Source organism: Caloenas nicobarica, unplaced genomic scaffold, assembly GCF_036013445.1.
Source record: "Caloenas nicobarica isolate bCalNic1 unplaced genomic scaffold, bCalNic1.hap1 Scaffold_83, whole genome shotgun sequence".
Lineage (NCBI taxonomy): Eukaryota > Metazoa > Chordata > Aves > Columbiformes > Columbidae > Caloenas > Caloenas nicobarica.
Genome location: NW_027017717.1, coordinates 1,198,233 through 1,214,494, shown reverse-complemented (window position 1 = coordinate 1,214,494; position 16,262 = coordinate 1,198,233).

Sequence of the window (16,262 nt, the reverse complement as noted above, 5' to 3'; positions counted from 1 at the left end):
GTTGGCCTGTTTTCTTTGTGGGTATCTGTTTAAGCATGTTGCAGTTTTAGTAGGTCTTTGTCTGTTGTGTGGTACGGTGAGTTCGCAGACTGGTAAATAATGAGAATCCATGGACTCAAAATGTGCGTTTTGTGATAATACAGAAGATCATGAGTAATTTAGTTTTTTACTGCGTGAATGTGATGATAAAATTTTGTGTGTAATAGCCGTTACTTTTCTTTCTAGCATGCTAGCTTTAATCCAGCATTCAGACTTGTGCAACTCCGTGATAGGCTGTGTCTCGTCTTGGTGTACTAAATTTGGCTCTTTTGTATGCACACCAAGTAAAGAATCCTGGTTTTGGGATAACAGTTGTAGCACGCCAGATGAGACTCTAATAAAAGCCTTGCCCGGCCCAGCTTGCTAGGGCAGCGGGGGGCAGGTGCCGATTGGGCTCCAGCGCGCACTGACCTGTTTTGTCAGGGAGACCCAGCATCACCTCTACCTGGCTGAACAGTAAGCAGCCCAAAGGTGCAATGCAAAAATCAAGATATTGTCTTGAATAAGTGTAACTGTGATCCATCTGCAGATTTGAACTTGGTATTTGGTTTTCATATCTGAGCTCAGTATTTCAGTTTGCATATATATATATATATCTATTTGGTACCAAAAGAATTTTGTTAGGGGAGATAATTACAAAATGGGAACCGGTTCTGCTACTAAAATACCACCTTGCTCCCCCTTAGGATGCATCCTTACACATTAGAGTAACTTTTGGGAGAATATTCTGATAAAAGAAAACTTGAAACGATATTGTACTTGAATGTGGCTTAAATGTGGAATTCTGGGTTTTAGTGCTGTATTGAACTTGATGTGGTTCTGCAGAACTTTGGAAAAAAATGGGATGAAGTACAGTACTGTAAGTTAATTTGCTCTTATTGTTATCTAATAGTTTTGAGACCAGAAAAGAATTTAAATTGTTAAACTCTGATCGGTATTGTAAAAACAACAAAACCAACCAAACCAACCTAAATGCTATGATGTGAACTTGGTATTGTATGAGGTTGTATTTAAAAGTTTCTAGAATATGGACTGATTTGGATCTACGAAAACGGAATAATGGATTGATGTTTAATATGCTGGGTTATGACATCTGTAAATTGTAAAAGGTAAATGAAGCTAAGGAATGTAGTTATTGCTGAGCTAATTGGAATTGCATATAAAGTGTATTATGTTTGGAATGAAATGGGAATACAAAAATCAAAATATCCCAGGCCTGTGCTGTACAGCTTGAACATAAATTTCAGGCCTGTGCCAAGCTGCAAGAGAAACTCAGCTCATTGTAACCCAGCAGTCCGGCAACTCCTCCTTAGTACCAGCGATTGCACCACCTGCGTGGCCTTGGTTATATCTAAACTGCAGCAAGAAGAGAAAAAAAAAAAAAATGGAAAAACCTCATTGCCCGCTGCTAAGTGGAGAAATGGGGGCTTTATTTCCCCCTCCCCTGTCTTTTTTTCCTAGAGTGTTGTCATCCATCCTTGTTGTGGCACTACGTTGCTTCTCGGCTCTGAATCAGGGGTTGTCAGTGCTGTTTCTTTTTGCTTCCATCTCGTCTCAGGTTCCAGCACATCTGGGGAAGGAGCTCATCATTTTGCCTCCTTGCTGAAGTCGGTCTTTTCACACCGGTCAGCTTTGGGGGGTCAGAGTGCTGAGTGCTTCTCTGGGTCAGACTGGTGCTGGTTTGGGTGTGGAGTGGAACCAAGCTGGTCTGATGTGGAGTTTGGACTGATTTGTTTTCACGCTGGGCTGGAGCTCTTACCATCTCAGATGGGGGCGAGAGGGAGGCTTTATTCCCGCCATACCCCCCAGCAATGTTACTGCTAGAGAACTGTAATACTGCATGAAGGAGTCTGAGGGTGAAATTTAAACGCATCGCCAGTGGATCCATAGTTCTAATGAAGCTGGGAAATTAAACCAAAAAAAAATTTTTAATAGACTTCCTCTGTGGTAACCAGTTGTACAAGACTTCTTAGTAAATTCACCGTGCTAGTTTTTGAGATCATGGGAAAGGATGAAAGGAAGGCCATTTTTTGAAACCAATGGAATGCCAAATTTGGAACAGAGTTTTACCAACTGAGTTCTCGTATTTGCCAGAAAGCCCTACACCTCTCTTAGGTCAAGATTTGTTAAGTAAATTGTAAGCTCAAATAATGTTTTCTGAGAATTCTGTTTAGTTGCATGTCCTACAAGAAGCTGCTTGGAAGGTGCAGATCTGCTTGCTACAAGTGAGAAATCTCGAAGGAAATTTTGAATGCTGTATATTCATCAGTATTGGCAGCCAAAGTATTCGACCGACCTTGCAGATTTGTCTGTTCATAGCTACAACACAGACACAACCTGTGGCTATTGTGGGACAGTATGACGAGAATGCTAACAGACTGATATACTGGTTGGTACTCTGATCAAGAAATGCAGGGAATGAATTTAAGTCTTAATAGGCCATGATCCTTTTGTCATATATGTACCATTTGTGAAATCTAATTTTGATTTTTTTTATTTGCAGTCTATGTCCTTGTAAACTGCAGTAGCGGATTTTCTTGACAGTATAGCTCTTGGCATGCCTGAATGTAAATTGCTGCAGAACCTGCAAGTCTTTCACATCAGGTCACAGGCTATACTTGTATTTGGTCTGAGCCCACATGCTTGCACAGTTTTTGTTGATGGTTCAGGGAAGTCTCATAAAGCTGTAGTGGTCTGGCATGAAGATAATAACTGGCATCATTCTGTAAAAAGTTATTGAAGGTTCAACCCGATGAGTAGAACTTGGCGCAGCTTTACGTTACTTAAAGCTTTTTAAGGAGGAACCTCTAAATTTGATTTGTGATTCTGAGTATGTAGGCAAGGTCCAACGCATGCATCCGATTCTGAAAATTTTTTTTTAGAACAGTCCGGGGAGAAGCAGGGGAAACACCACAAAATTGATTGACAAAAGCATTGTATGTGATGAATCACTTATATCTAAGTGGTGCAGCCCAAATTCCCCCTATGATGAAACACTTTGCAAGTATGACCCAAAACCATGCTAAATCAGAAAGAACCTACATTAGTTATGATCAAATCACTGCTTAATGGTCAATGGGAAGGGCCACATCAATTGATAACCTGGGGGAGAGGCTATGCTTGTGTCTTTACAGATCAAGGGCCACAATGGTTGCCGGCGCAAAACGTGAAACCTGTGTTATCTTCCTGACGATGATTGCTGCAGCTGCTGCGTTTTGGATGCCTGCACAGACAGACTAACATGTGGATTACTTTAGCCAACACGACTGGCCAGGACTCCATATGCCTAGCTATGGCATCTCCGAAAAACCCGTTCCACACATGCTTGGTTGCATCTCCCTTGATGACTACAGCAGCATCACACAATTGTTTCAAAATAGTGGTCGGTGCAGAGGCATTGCAACGAACTGTAATAGTACCGACACGGCACTTTGGATTAATTGCCTCCCGGAAGCAGATATTGAACCACAGGAACTGGAATTGCTGGGATCTATGCCCAGGGACGCTTGTATCCAATATACAAGAGCATGAATGGATAAAACTGAAAAATGTTAATGCTGCCCTTGGTGACTATAGAAATGAAACTCGATGGTGTAATGCTTCACAGAAGAATCCAAGGGGTGCTGTTGGTAATGTGGGACAGCGACCTCGAAAACTGCTGTATGGTGTATTCTTGATCTGCGGAGATAGAGCCTCGCCAGGAATTCCTTCTCATGCTGTTGGAGGACCGTGTAGTTTTGGACGATTAACTCTCTTAATGCCCAATGCATCCATGATAGTGGATCACAGAAGAGCAACACGGGAAAAACGTTTTTTGCATAGATATAAGTCAAAGTGTGATGATAATGTAGATCTTTGGGCATCAGGACTAAGGGTTTTAGGATCTCTGGTACCTGGTGTTGGCCCAGCTCAAGCTTTAAATACTTGAGAAAAATTAGGATGCTGGCTAGCTAAGCGAACTAACAGAACTTCCAAGGCTTTAAGTGGACTTTTGTTAGATGTAGATTCTGTAAGACATGCTGCACTGCAGAACAGAGCCGCAATAGACTTTTTGTTGTTAGCTCAAGGACATGGGTGTGAAGATTTTGATGGTATATACAATAAATTGCTTAGTGGTTGAGGGCTTTCAGGGTGGTTGTTATCAGTAGTGAAAACAGGACTGGTTGTTTCAATGATTGCTGTGGTTGTGTTACTAATGTTGCCATGCATGATTTCTCTGCTGCAAAGGGCCCCGCAGCGGACAATGAAGGCAATTTTTTTAGCATAAAAACAAAAAAGGGGAATTGTGGAGGACTACGGTGGGTCCGTGGATTCCCTGACGGAGAGCATGGGAACACAGATCAGCCTGGAAGATATTAAGGCCTACCCATGAGAAAGATGGGAGTAAAGGAGTATCCAGGGATACCAAGGTGTACCCCTGAGAGAGAAGGGAGTAGAAGAGTAACATTGATGATAGCAACATTAGCCAATGAGATGTTACTGCTGTTAACTTGTAACCAATAGTGACGAGACACATGAATAGGTAAAACTGTATAAAAATGCACTTGTGGCAATAAACGGCATCTACTACTTTCATCCTGGAGGAACTTGGTCTATGTCGTTTGTCCGTCTCAACCACGACAGCTGAATGGCAGCACAGCCTCTGCTCTATCAACCACTCCTCCCCTAACGCGGGCCAAATGCAGAATTTAGTATGAGCAGGAGCAGATTGGGCTCAGCTACCTAATGGCTTCTCTGCCTCTGTCTTCACCAGCAAGGTCTCCCGGGCCTTTGTTCCTGACGGCAGGAGTTTGGAGAACAACCAGGTGTGGATGGATCAAGTCAGGGGTTACTTGAGCAAACTGAGACACCATTTCAGAAATCGAGCTGGGTCATTTGACCAGCTCCCTCAACACAAGAACCGGTCTGCTGTGGCACCTGAGGTTCCGAGGAACACGCACCTTTTAGTCCCCAGGAGTTTGATTCCTCTTGCGGTGTCCCGGTCTGTCTTCTGACCCATGTTGTGCTGTAGGCTGTAAATTGAATCAAAAGAATGCCACCGCCTGGGGTAATCTCACTTTCAGTGCTGAAATTTGGGGCAAATGGAGGGAGCTCAGAGCTTCCAGGCTCCCTGCTGCACAATTAGGACTTCAGAGACTGGAAAAGTAGATAAAGGTCTTGTATCATAAAAAATGTTGTGCATCAAAATTTGTCCTCCTTTTGCTTTTCACCACTCTGGGACCCGTCCCTTGGCATTTTTTGGCAAAAAAATCACTATTCACACACACACATTGGTAATAAAGATAAAATATAGAGAATGGAAATTATTTAGCGGAAATACTCTCTGAGAGGTGTTACCATTAAATGGTAACAGTTACCAATTAAAGAAAAAGCACTATTCTAAAACCTTCATGCCAGAGATGACACACCATGAACTCACAGGTATCTTGTCAAGTAAGACAATGACAGGAACCAAACTAAAGAAATTAAGCTTATCAACATCAAAAAGAAGTAAGTGGTTTAGAGCGTGTTGCTGTTTTTACTGACAGTAGAAATAAGTCCATAATGTGGTGGGTTGACCCAGCTGGTCGCTGGGCCCCCACCCAACCGCTCACTCACTCCCCTCTCCTGGGGAATGGGGAAGAGAACTGGAAGGGCAGAGTGATAAAAACTCACATGCAAGATAAAAGACAATTTGATAACGAAGCAAAGTAATATCATGATTTAATTCACTTCAGGATTCCGGTTTACTGTGGAGTCCAGCCCAGGACTCCCGGCTACCTGCCTTGCAGCCGCTGGAGCCGCCAGCTGCACCCACCGCTCCCAAGGCTGTGCTACCCCGGGAAATGCAATTTCTACTGTCACATCACAATTCTTGTGGGACGTGCAACTACACAGAATTCTCGGAAAACGTTATTTGAGCTTCCCATTTACTTAACAAATCTTGACCTAAGAGAGGTACAGGGCTTTCCGGCATACACAAGAATTAATGTGCTAAAACTTTGTTCCAAATTTGAAATTCCGTTGGTTTAAAAAATGGCCTTTCTTTCTTTCCCATGATCCCAAGAACACGGTGAATTTACCAAGAAGTCTCTTACAACTAGTTACTACAGAATAAGTCTATTAAAAAAATTTGTGCTTTAATTTCCCAGCTTCATTGGGATTAGGGATCTGCTGGGGATGCCTTTAAATTCCCTCAGTCTCCTTCATGCAGTGTTAGAGCTCTAACAGCACTATCGCTGTGGCGAGGGGACAAAGCGCCCCCCCTTTCGCCACTTTAGCAGCAGGCAGGCAGCTTTTTCTAGTTTTCTCTTTTCTCGCTGCGGTTTAGACACAGGCAAGGCCACGCGGGCGGCGTAATCGCTGGTACCAAGTGGGAGCTGCCAGGCCCTGGCAGACCCCTCGGTTACAATGAGCTGAGTTTATCTTGCAGCTGGACACAGGCCTGAAGTTTATGTTGAAGCTGTACAGCACAGGCCTGGGCTCTTTCTGCCTTTTTTTTTTTTTTCCGCATTCCTGCTATGATACACTTTATATGCAATTGCAATCAGCTGAGCAACAGTTACATTCCTCAGCCACATTCACCTTTTCCAGTTCCTTACAGATATCAAGTGATGTGGATTAAGAGCACGTTTCGTTCTTGACTTCTGGCCGGTTCAAGGATTCGGGCTGGAAGAGGAACCATCAGCTCCCGTGCGGCTGGCACCTGCCTGGGCTGGTCTGTGTGTGTGCCCCACGGCCCCCCCGCCCACGGCAGCGGCTCCGGCTGTGGCCGCTGTGCGGACACCCGTGTCCCCGGCGCTGGCCCCTCCCGGGGCCTCTGCCCGGCTGCGGCCCTGCCCGCTGCCCCGCCGGCCTTGGCCCCGGCTGCCCCGGCCCGGGGCCCTCGGGCCGGGCCGGGAAGGGCCGCAGGGCCCGGCTGGGGGGGCTCTGGGGGCCGCCCCCAACGTCCCCGTCCTGCTCCGGGGCCGCTCGAGGCTGCGGCGAGGGCGGGGCCGAGTCGCTCGTGTCGGCCGGGGGCGCCCGGTGCTGCGCGGGGGGCCAGGCCGGGACACGGACACGCACCCTGGCCCGGGGGGGCAGCGCGGGGTGGGGCACCGGGGAGCGGGGCCCGGGGCCCCGCGGGCCGCACGGCCCGGGCCCGGCGCGGGGAGCGGAGCCGCCCCGGCCCACGCCGCCCCCTCCCCGCGCTCCCCACGGGCCGCCGCTTCCCGGCCCGGGGCTGAGGGGCCGATTCCGGCCGCTCCCTGACAGGCCGAGCCCTGCAGCGGCGCTGACCAATCCCCGCCGAGGGCCTGCGCCGCTGCCGGCGCTCATTGGCCGGCGCTGGGCCGCGGGGCGGGCCGCGGGCGCTGCTTTGAGCCCGGCGGCAGCGCCGGTTCGGCCGCCCTGAGGAACCCGGGACCGGCCCCGGCGCCGCCGTGTCCGTGGGCCGGGGCCGGGGCCGGGGCCCCCGCGAGGGCGCAGCACAGCCCTGGGGAGCGGGGCCGGGCTGCGGCCTGAGCTGGCCCGGGCACCCCCGGGCAGGCACCCGGCTGCCGAGCGCACCGTGACCCCCGCGGCGCTTGCAGTGACCGAACCGGTGCCAGCGAGCCGTCAGTAATTAATTGCCTTTGGATTATTAGAGCTCATATGAACTTGCGTTCGGTGAGGTTCGATTATTTCGTGCCTTAGTGTTTCACGATTCCCTGCACTGATGTTATTCTTATCCAATTACTCCATCGTCCCACACTGTTGATTGTTTTCATTTATCGTCACCCTTGTTTACTACTCTAATTCTTTGTTCTCAATCAAGAGGGAAGTCTTAGTTAATTACTGTTAATCATGCACCACGTTCAATAGGATGGTTCCGTTCCCCACCTGGAGCTTGTTCTCAGGAAAGTAATTGTTGATTAATATGACCTTCTGTGGAATAATTACTGAGAGGGCAAGTTATTGGAACTGAATACCAAGGATGCACTCACTGAGAACAAAGCTATATCCACACCTTCAGCATCAAAGGCAGCTGCGCAGAGTTGAAGAAATCTGTTCTCTACGGTTCCACCCCGCAGCCCTGGCCTGCGTTCCCCATTGGTGGCGCCTGAGGAAGCTCAGCGTGGGATCAGATAAAAGACACGGGGGTCGGAGTGGGACGAAGGTGCCATGGCCAGGCCTGTTGTAACAAGGCACGGGTGCTACAACCAGATGGTGGAGCTGCTGTCAGGTTTGAAGATGAGGTATAGCTGCGGTCCATTGAAAAGGATACGTGTCCATTCTGTCCAAAAATGCTAGTTACTGAGCCAGGAATTTGTCCGATGGATAAAGGTTGCTCATTATAATAGCAACACACATCTCCATCTCCACGGGTACCAGTCCCCAGCCCACCTTCAAACATGCGCAGGGAGGTTTTTACTTTAACAATGGAAGCAAGGAATTCTAAACCAATCCATAACAAAGGTGTGTATGACTTGAGTCACTCAGGCTTCATGTAAACCTACCAAATAGTATAAAATAGCCTAACAGCAGAGGAAGGGGAGGGAAGACACCATCACGGAGAAGTCAAGGGAACAGCATAAAGGACTTGTGGGACCAGTCGACAGGCTGAGCCTGGGATCACGTAGGCTGAGCTTATCTTCACCACGCTCAGGAGGATGCTCTTGGGTAAGATTTGTGCACTTAGTTATACCAAGTTTGGACTTCAAGCTTGTATTTTGAAATCACATTAACAGCAATATATAGTCATCTCAGAATTTCTATATATATATATGGTACCAATACTTATTTCTTGCAACCAACATCTGCTTTCAACTACACTGTATTTTTGCATCTCAAGTGTGTTTTTGCAGACAGTGTATTTATCAACAGCATCTCAAAGAACTTGCACCTGTTGCTTTAATAAACCTCATTATCTGTAGATCTAGTTGTGAGAATTTCTCATTGATTGCGACCAGACCTATGGTATATACTATGCTATTTGTGGATCTGTGCAGCATGAAGATTCAATGATCACAACTGGCCTGCTCTAATTGTGCAAAGTCAATGTTAATGCGCCCAGACCTATCGTAGATATCATACTATTCGTGAATCTGTGCCGTTGAGCACGATTAGATTTCTAGTGCCAACCTGAGGTTATTTGACCAGCCAGCTTGCTTAACTTCTGCTAAATTAATTATCTTAACGCAAAACCTTAACCCTGCAGATGTTAATTAATGCCAGTGAAAATTAATCCGTATGACTCTACCGCCAGCTATCCATTTGTATCCTAATGATGGGTTCCAAAATGATTCCTCATCTGCCCTATCCGTAGGTTGGTGCATGTGCTCACCGTTCTGTCAACAATTAACGGAGAGCCACAGATTAACAGTCGTCTTGAGCACGCCCCCCTGAGAGTTCTGTGAAACACCCGCCCCGCCCGTGCCTCCTTTCTTTCTCATTACGGTGTCTTTAGCTCTCGATTCATTTATTCATATTCTTTGTCCTTCTTTTCATTTACCTTTTTGATCTCTTTTGCTCACTGTCCCAAGTCCACACTCCCACCCCTCAAAAACAAGTGCCAAAAGCCAGCCCAAACCCCAAACAGCCCCGGCACTGCAATCCCAGGAGCCGTCGAGTGCCCAGACCCAGCGAGGCCGCCCGGGCCCGAAGTCTCTGGGGCGTTGAACTGGTACCGGGAGCCAGGCGGGTCGTGCTGGGGCCGCCGCCTCCACACGGTCCCCACCAGCCGGGGGAACAACCTGCGGCAAGGCAGGCCCTTCCAGTTCTCTTCCCCATTCCCCAGGAGAGGGGAGTGAGTGAGCGGTTGGGTGGGGGCCCAGCGACCAGCTGGGTCAAACCACCGCATTATGGACTTATTTCTACTGTCAGTAAAAACAGCAACACGCTCTAAACCACTTACTTCTTCTTGATGTTGATAAGCTTAATTTCTTTAGTTTGGTTCCTGTCATTGTCTTACTTGACAAGATACCTGTGAGTTCATGGTGTGTCATCTCTGGCATGAAGGTTTTAGAATAGTGCTTTTTCTTTAATTGGTAACTGTTACCATTTAACACCTCTCAGAGAGTATTTCCGCTAAATAATTTCCATTCTCTATATTTTATCTTTATTACCAATGTGTGTGTGTGAATAGTGATTTTTTTGCCAAAAAATGCCAAGGGACGGGTCCCAGAGTGGTGAAAAGCAAAAGGAGGACAAATTTTGATGCACAACATTTTTTATGATACAAGACCTTTATCTACTTTTCCAGTCTCTGAAGTCCTAATTGTGCAGCAGGGAGCCTGGAAGCTCTGAGCTCCCTCCATTTGCCCCAAATTTCAGCACTGAAAGTGAGATTACCCCAGGCGGTGGCATTCTTTTGATTCAATTTACAGCCTACAGCACAACATGGGTCAGAAGATAGACCGGGACACCGCAAGAGGAATCAAAATCCTGGGGACTAAAAGGTGCGTGTTCCTCGGAATCTCAGGTGCCACAGCAGACCGGTTCTTGTGTTGAGGGAGCTGGTCAAATGACCCAGCTCGATTTCTGAAATGGTGTCTCAGTTTGCTCAAGTAACCCCTGACTTGATCCATCCACACCTGGTTGTTCTCCAAACTCCTGCCGTCAGGAACAAAGGCCCGGGAGACCTTGCTGGTGAAGACAGAGGCAAAAAAACCATTAGGTACCTGAGCCCAGTCTGCTCCTGCTCATACTAAATTCTGCATTTGGCCCGCGTTAGGGGAGGAGTGGTTGATAGAGCAGAGGCTGTGCTGCCATTCAGCTGTCGTGGTTGAGACGGACAAACGACATAGACCAAGTTCCTCCAGGATGAAAGTAGTAGATGCCGTTTATTGCCACAAGTGCATTTTTATACAGTTTTACCAATTCATGTGTCTCATCACTATTGGTTACAAGTTAACAGCAGTAACATCTCATTGGCTAACGTTGCGATCATCAATGTTACTCTTCTACTCCCTTCTCTCTCAGGGGTACACCTTGGTATCTCTGGATACTCCTTTACTCCCATCTTTCTCATGGGTAGGCCTTAATATCTTCCAGGCTGATCTCTGTTCCCATGCTCTCCGTCAGGGAATCCACGGACCCACCGTAGTCCTCCACAATTCCCCTTTTTTGTTTTTATGCTAAAAACATTGCCTTCATTGTCCGCTGCAGGGCCCTTTGCAGCAGAGAAATCATGCATGGCAACATTAGTAACACAACCACAGCAATCATTGAAACAACCATTCCTGTTTTCACTACTGATAACCACCACCCTGAAAGCCCTCAACCACTAAGCAATTTCTTGTATATACCATCAAAATCTTCACACCCATGTCCTTGAGCTAACAACAAAAAGTCTATTGCAGCTCTATTCTGCAGTGCAGCATGTCTTACAGAATCTACATCTAACAAAAGTCCACTTAAAGCCTTGGAAGTTCTGTTAGTTTGCTTAGCTAGCCAGCATCCTAATTTTTCTAAAGTATCTAAAGCTTGAGCTGGGCCAACACCAGGTACCAGAGATCCTAAACCCCTTAGTCCCGATGCCCAAAGATCTACATTATCATCACACTTTGACTTATATCTATGCAAAAAACTTTTTTCCCGTGTTGCTCTTCTGTGATCCACTATCATGGATGCATTGGGCATTAAGAGAGTTAATTGTCCCAAACTACACGGTCCTCCAACAGCATGAGAAGGAATTCCTGGCGAGGCTCTATCTCCGCAGATCAAGAATACACCATACAGGAGTTTTCGAGGTCGCTGTCCCACATTACCAACAGCACCCCTTGGATTCTTCTGCGAAGCATTACACCATCGAGTTTCATTTCTACAGTCACCAAGGGCAGCATTAACATTTTGCAGTTTTATCCATTCATGCTCTTGTATATTGGATACAAGCGTCCCTGGGCATAGATCCCAGCAATTCCAGTTCCTGTGGTTCAATATCTGCTTCCGGGAGGCAATTAATCCAAAGTGCCGTGTCGGTACTATTACAGTTCGTTGCAATGCCTCTGCACCGACCACTATTTTGAAACAGTTGTGTGATGCTGCTGTAGTCATCAAGGGAGAAGCCAACCAAGCATGTGTGGAACGGGTTTTTCGGAGATGCCATAGCTAGGCATATGGAGTCCTGGCCAGTCGTGTTGGCTAAAGTAATCCACATGTTAGTCTGTCTGTGCAGGCATCCAAAACGCAGCAGCTGCAGCAATCATCGTCAGGAAGATAACACAGGTTTCACATTTTGCACCGGCAACCATTGTGGCCCTTGATCTGTAAAGACACAAGCATAGCCTCTCCCCCAGGTTATCAATTGATGTGGCCCTTCCCATTGACCATTAAGTAGTGATTTGATCATAACTAATGTAGGTTCTTTCTGATTTAGCATGGTTTTGGGTCATACTTGCAAAGTGTTTCATCATAGGGGGAATTTGGGCTGCACCACTTAGATATAAGTGATTCATCACATACAATGCTTTGTCAATCAATTTTGTGGTGTTTCCCCTGCTTCTCCCCAGTTTGTTCTAAAAAAAAATTTTCAGAATCGGATGCATGTGTTGGACCTTGCCTACATACTCAGAATCACAAATCAAATTCAGAGGTTCCTCCTTAAAAAGCTTTAAGTAACGTAAAGCTGCGCCAAGTTCTACTCATGGGGTTGAACCTTCAATAACTTTTTACAGAATGATGCCAGTTGTTATCTTCATGCCAGACCACTACAGCTTTATGAGACTTCCCTGAACCATCACCAAAAACTGTGCAAGCGTGTGGGCTCAGACCAAATACAAGTATAGCCTGTGACCTGATGTGAAAGACTTGCAGGTTCTGCAGCAATTTACATTCAGGCATGCCAAGAGCTATACTGTCAAGAAAATCCACTGCTGCAATTTACAAGGACATAGACTGCAAATAAAAAAAATCAAAATTAGATTTCACAGATGGTACATATATGACAAAAGGATCATGGCCTATTAAGACTTAAATTCATTCCCTGCATTTCTTGATCAGAGTACCAACCAGTATATCAGTCTGTTAGCATTCTCGTCATACTGTCCCACAATAGCCACATGTGGTTTCTATGTTGTAGCTATGAACAGACAAATCTGCAAGGTCAGTCGAACGCAGTCAGCCTGTAAGGCTGTCATAAAGTTATTCATCAAAGTCTCTAACTCCATTTTGGCTGTCATATTTATTGGATATTGTTTTCCCTTACCGGATCAAAGTCCCGTTTCAGTTCTATCAATGTAGTGTTGGCTTTACCGATACTTTGGCTGCCAATACTGATGAATATACAGCATTCAAAATTTCCTTCGAGATTTCTCACTTGTAGCAAGCAGATCTGCACCTTCCAAGCAGCTTCTTGTAGGACATGCAACTAAACAGAATTCTCAGAAAACATTATTTGAGCTTACAATTTACTTAACAAATCTTGACCTAAGAGAGGTGTAGGGCTTTCTGGCAAATACGAGAATTCAGTTGGTAAAACTTTGTTCCAAATTTGGCATTCCATTGGTTTCAAAAAAATGGCCTTCCTTTCGTCCTTTCCCATGATCTCATAAACTAGCACGGTGAATTTACTAAGAAGTCTCGTACAACTGGTTACCACAGAATAAGTCTATTAAAAATTTTTTTTGGTTTAATTTCCCAGCTTCATTAGAACTATGGATCCACTGGCGATGCCTTTAAATTTCACCCTCAGACTCCTTCATGCAGTATTACAGTTCTCTAGCAGTAACATTGCTGGGGGGGTACGGGGGGAATAAAGCCTCCCTCTCGCCCCCATCTGAGATGGTAAGAGCTCCAGCCCAGCGTGAAAACAAATCAGTCCAAACTCCACATCAGACCAGCTTGGTTCCACTCCACACCCAAACCAGCACCAGTCTGACCCAGAGAAGCACTCAGCACTCTGACCCCCCAAAGCTGACCGGTGTGAAAAGACCGACTTCAGCAAGGAGGCAAAATGATGAGCTCCTTCCCCAGATGTGCCGGAACCTGAGACGAGATGGAAGCAAAAAGAAACAGCACTGACAACCCCTGATTCAGAGCCGAGAAGCAACGTAGTGCCACAACAAGGATGGATGACAACACTCTAGGAAAAAAAGACAGGGGAGGGGGAAATAAAGCCCCCATTTCTCCACTTAGCAGCGGGCAATGAGGTTTTTCCATTTTTTTTTTTTTTCTCTTCTTGCTGCAGTTTAGATATAACCAAGGCCACGCAGGTGGTGCAATCGCTGGTGCTAAGGAGGAGTTGCCGGACTGCTGGGTTACAATGAGCTGAGTTTCTCTTGCAGCTTGGCACAGGCCTGAAATTTTTGTTCAAGCTGTACAGCACAGGCCTGGGATATTTTGATTTTTGTATTCCCATTTCATTCCAAACATAATACACTTTACATGCAATTCCAATTAGCTCAGCAATAGCTACAATCCTTAGCTTCATTTACCTTTTACAATTTACAGATGTCAAAAACCAGCATATTAAACATCAATCCGTTATTCTGTTTTCCTAGATCCAAATCAGTCCATATTCTAGAAACTTTTAAATACAACCTCATACAATACCAAGTTCACATCATAGCATTTAGGTTGGTTTGTTTGTTTGGTTGTTGTTGTTGTTTTTACAATACCGATCAGAGTTTAACAATTTAAATTCTTTTCTGGTCTCAAAACTATTAGATAACAATAAGAGCAAATTAACTTACAGTACTGTACTTCATCCCATTTTTTCCAAAGTTCTGCAGAACCACATCAAGTTCAATACAGCACTAAAACCCAGAATTCCACATTTAAGCCACATTCAAGTACAATATCGTTTCAAGTTTTCTTTTATCAGAATATTCTCCCAAAAGTTACTCTAATGTGTAAGGATGCATCCTAAGGGGGAGCAAGGTGGTATTTTAGTAGCAGAACCGGTTCCCATTTTGTAATTATCTCCCCTAACAAAATTCTTTTGGTACCAAATAGATATATATATATATATGCAAACTGAAATACTGAGCTCAGATAAGAAAACCAAATACCGAGTTCAAATATGCAGATGGATCACAGTTACACTTATTCAAGACAATATCTTGATTTTTGCATTGCACCTTTGGGCTGCTTACTGTTCAGCCAGGTAGAGGTGATGCTGGGTCTCCCTGACAAAACAGGTCAGTGCGCGCTGGAGCCCAGTCAGCACCTGCCCCCCGCTGCCCTAGCAAGCTGGGCTGGGCAAGGCTTTTATTAGTGTCTCATCTGGCGTGCTACAACTGTTATCCCAAAACCAGGATTCTTTACTTGGTGTGCATACAAAAGAGCCAAATTTAGTACACCAAGATGAGACACAGCCTATCACGGAGTTGCACAAGTCTGAATGCTGGATTAAAGCTAGCATGCTAGAAAGAAAAGTAACGGCTATTACACACAAAATTTTATCATCACATTCACGCAGTAAAAAACTAAATTACTCATGATCTTCTGTATTATCACAAAACACACATTTTGAGTCCATGGATTCTCATTATTTACCAGTCTGCGAACTCACCGTGCCACACAACAGACAAAGACCTACTAAAACTGCAACATGCTTAAACAGATACCCACAAAGAAAACAGGCCAACAAGGAAGACATCTATGATTCCTGTGTTATACTTAAAGATACTTAAACGTTCTATTCTCCGGCCAGTTTTCCCGATCATTTAAGTTATATAGCAGCCACCACTGATTTCAATATTTCACAAGATCTTCTTTCCTCATATTTCCAAGTGCTTTCCTATGTTCTAAAACACCTCCCAATACCGATTTCTTAGGAACACAACTGAAATCAGTCATTTCCGACCCCATCTCGTAAGTAAAAAACCATGAGAAGAGGGAGGGAGGGGGAGAAGCACAGGGCTGCTTGCAGCACGAGTGGGAAAAGTGGGGAGAAGGTTTTACGGCGCACTTACACGAGCAATACGACAAAAAAGTCCCCCGAAAGTTTGCCTTCAGAGCTCTAAATACAGACTCCGAAATGAACAGTTATCAGAGAGAGAAGAATCCTGACAGTTTGCACCACGACGGGTACGGGCCTCGCCTGAGAGTTTGCCTCCGGAGCTCCAAGACACAGCCCCTGGAGCAAACGGTTATCAGGGAGGGAAGACACTGACAGTTTGCTTTGTGAACGGATACAGGCACCTGGAGAGAAGGTCAGCAACATTTGGCTTGGCATATTTCCCCCATGCAGTAAATAATACAGTGATCCCACCACGAAACTCTTGTAAGTCGCACTTCTCTCTAAGAACTCTAAACATTGTTCTGCAGTAAGCAGAACCCTA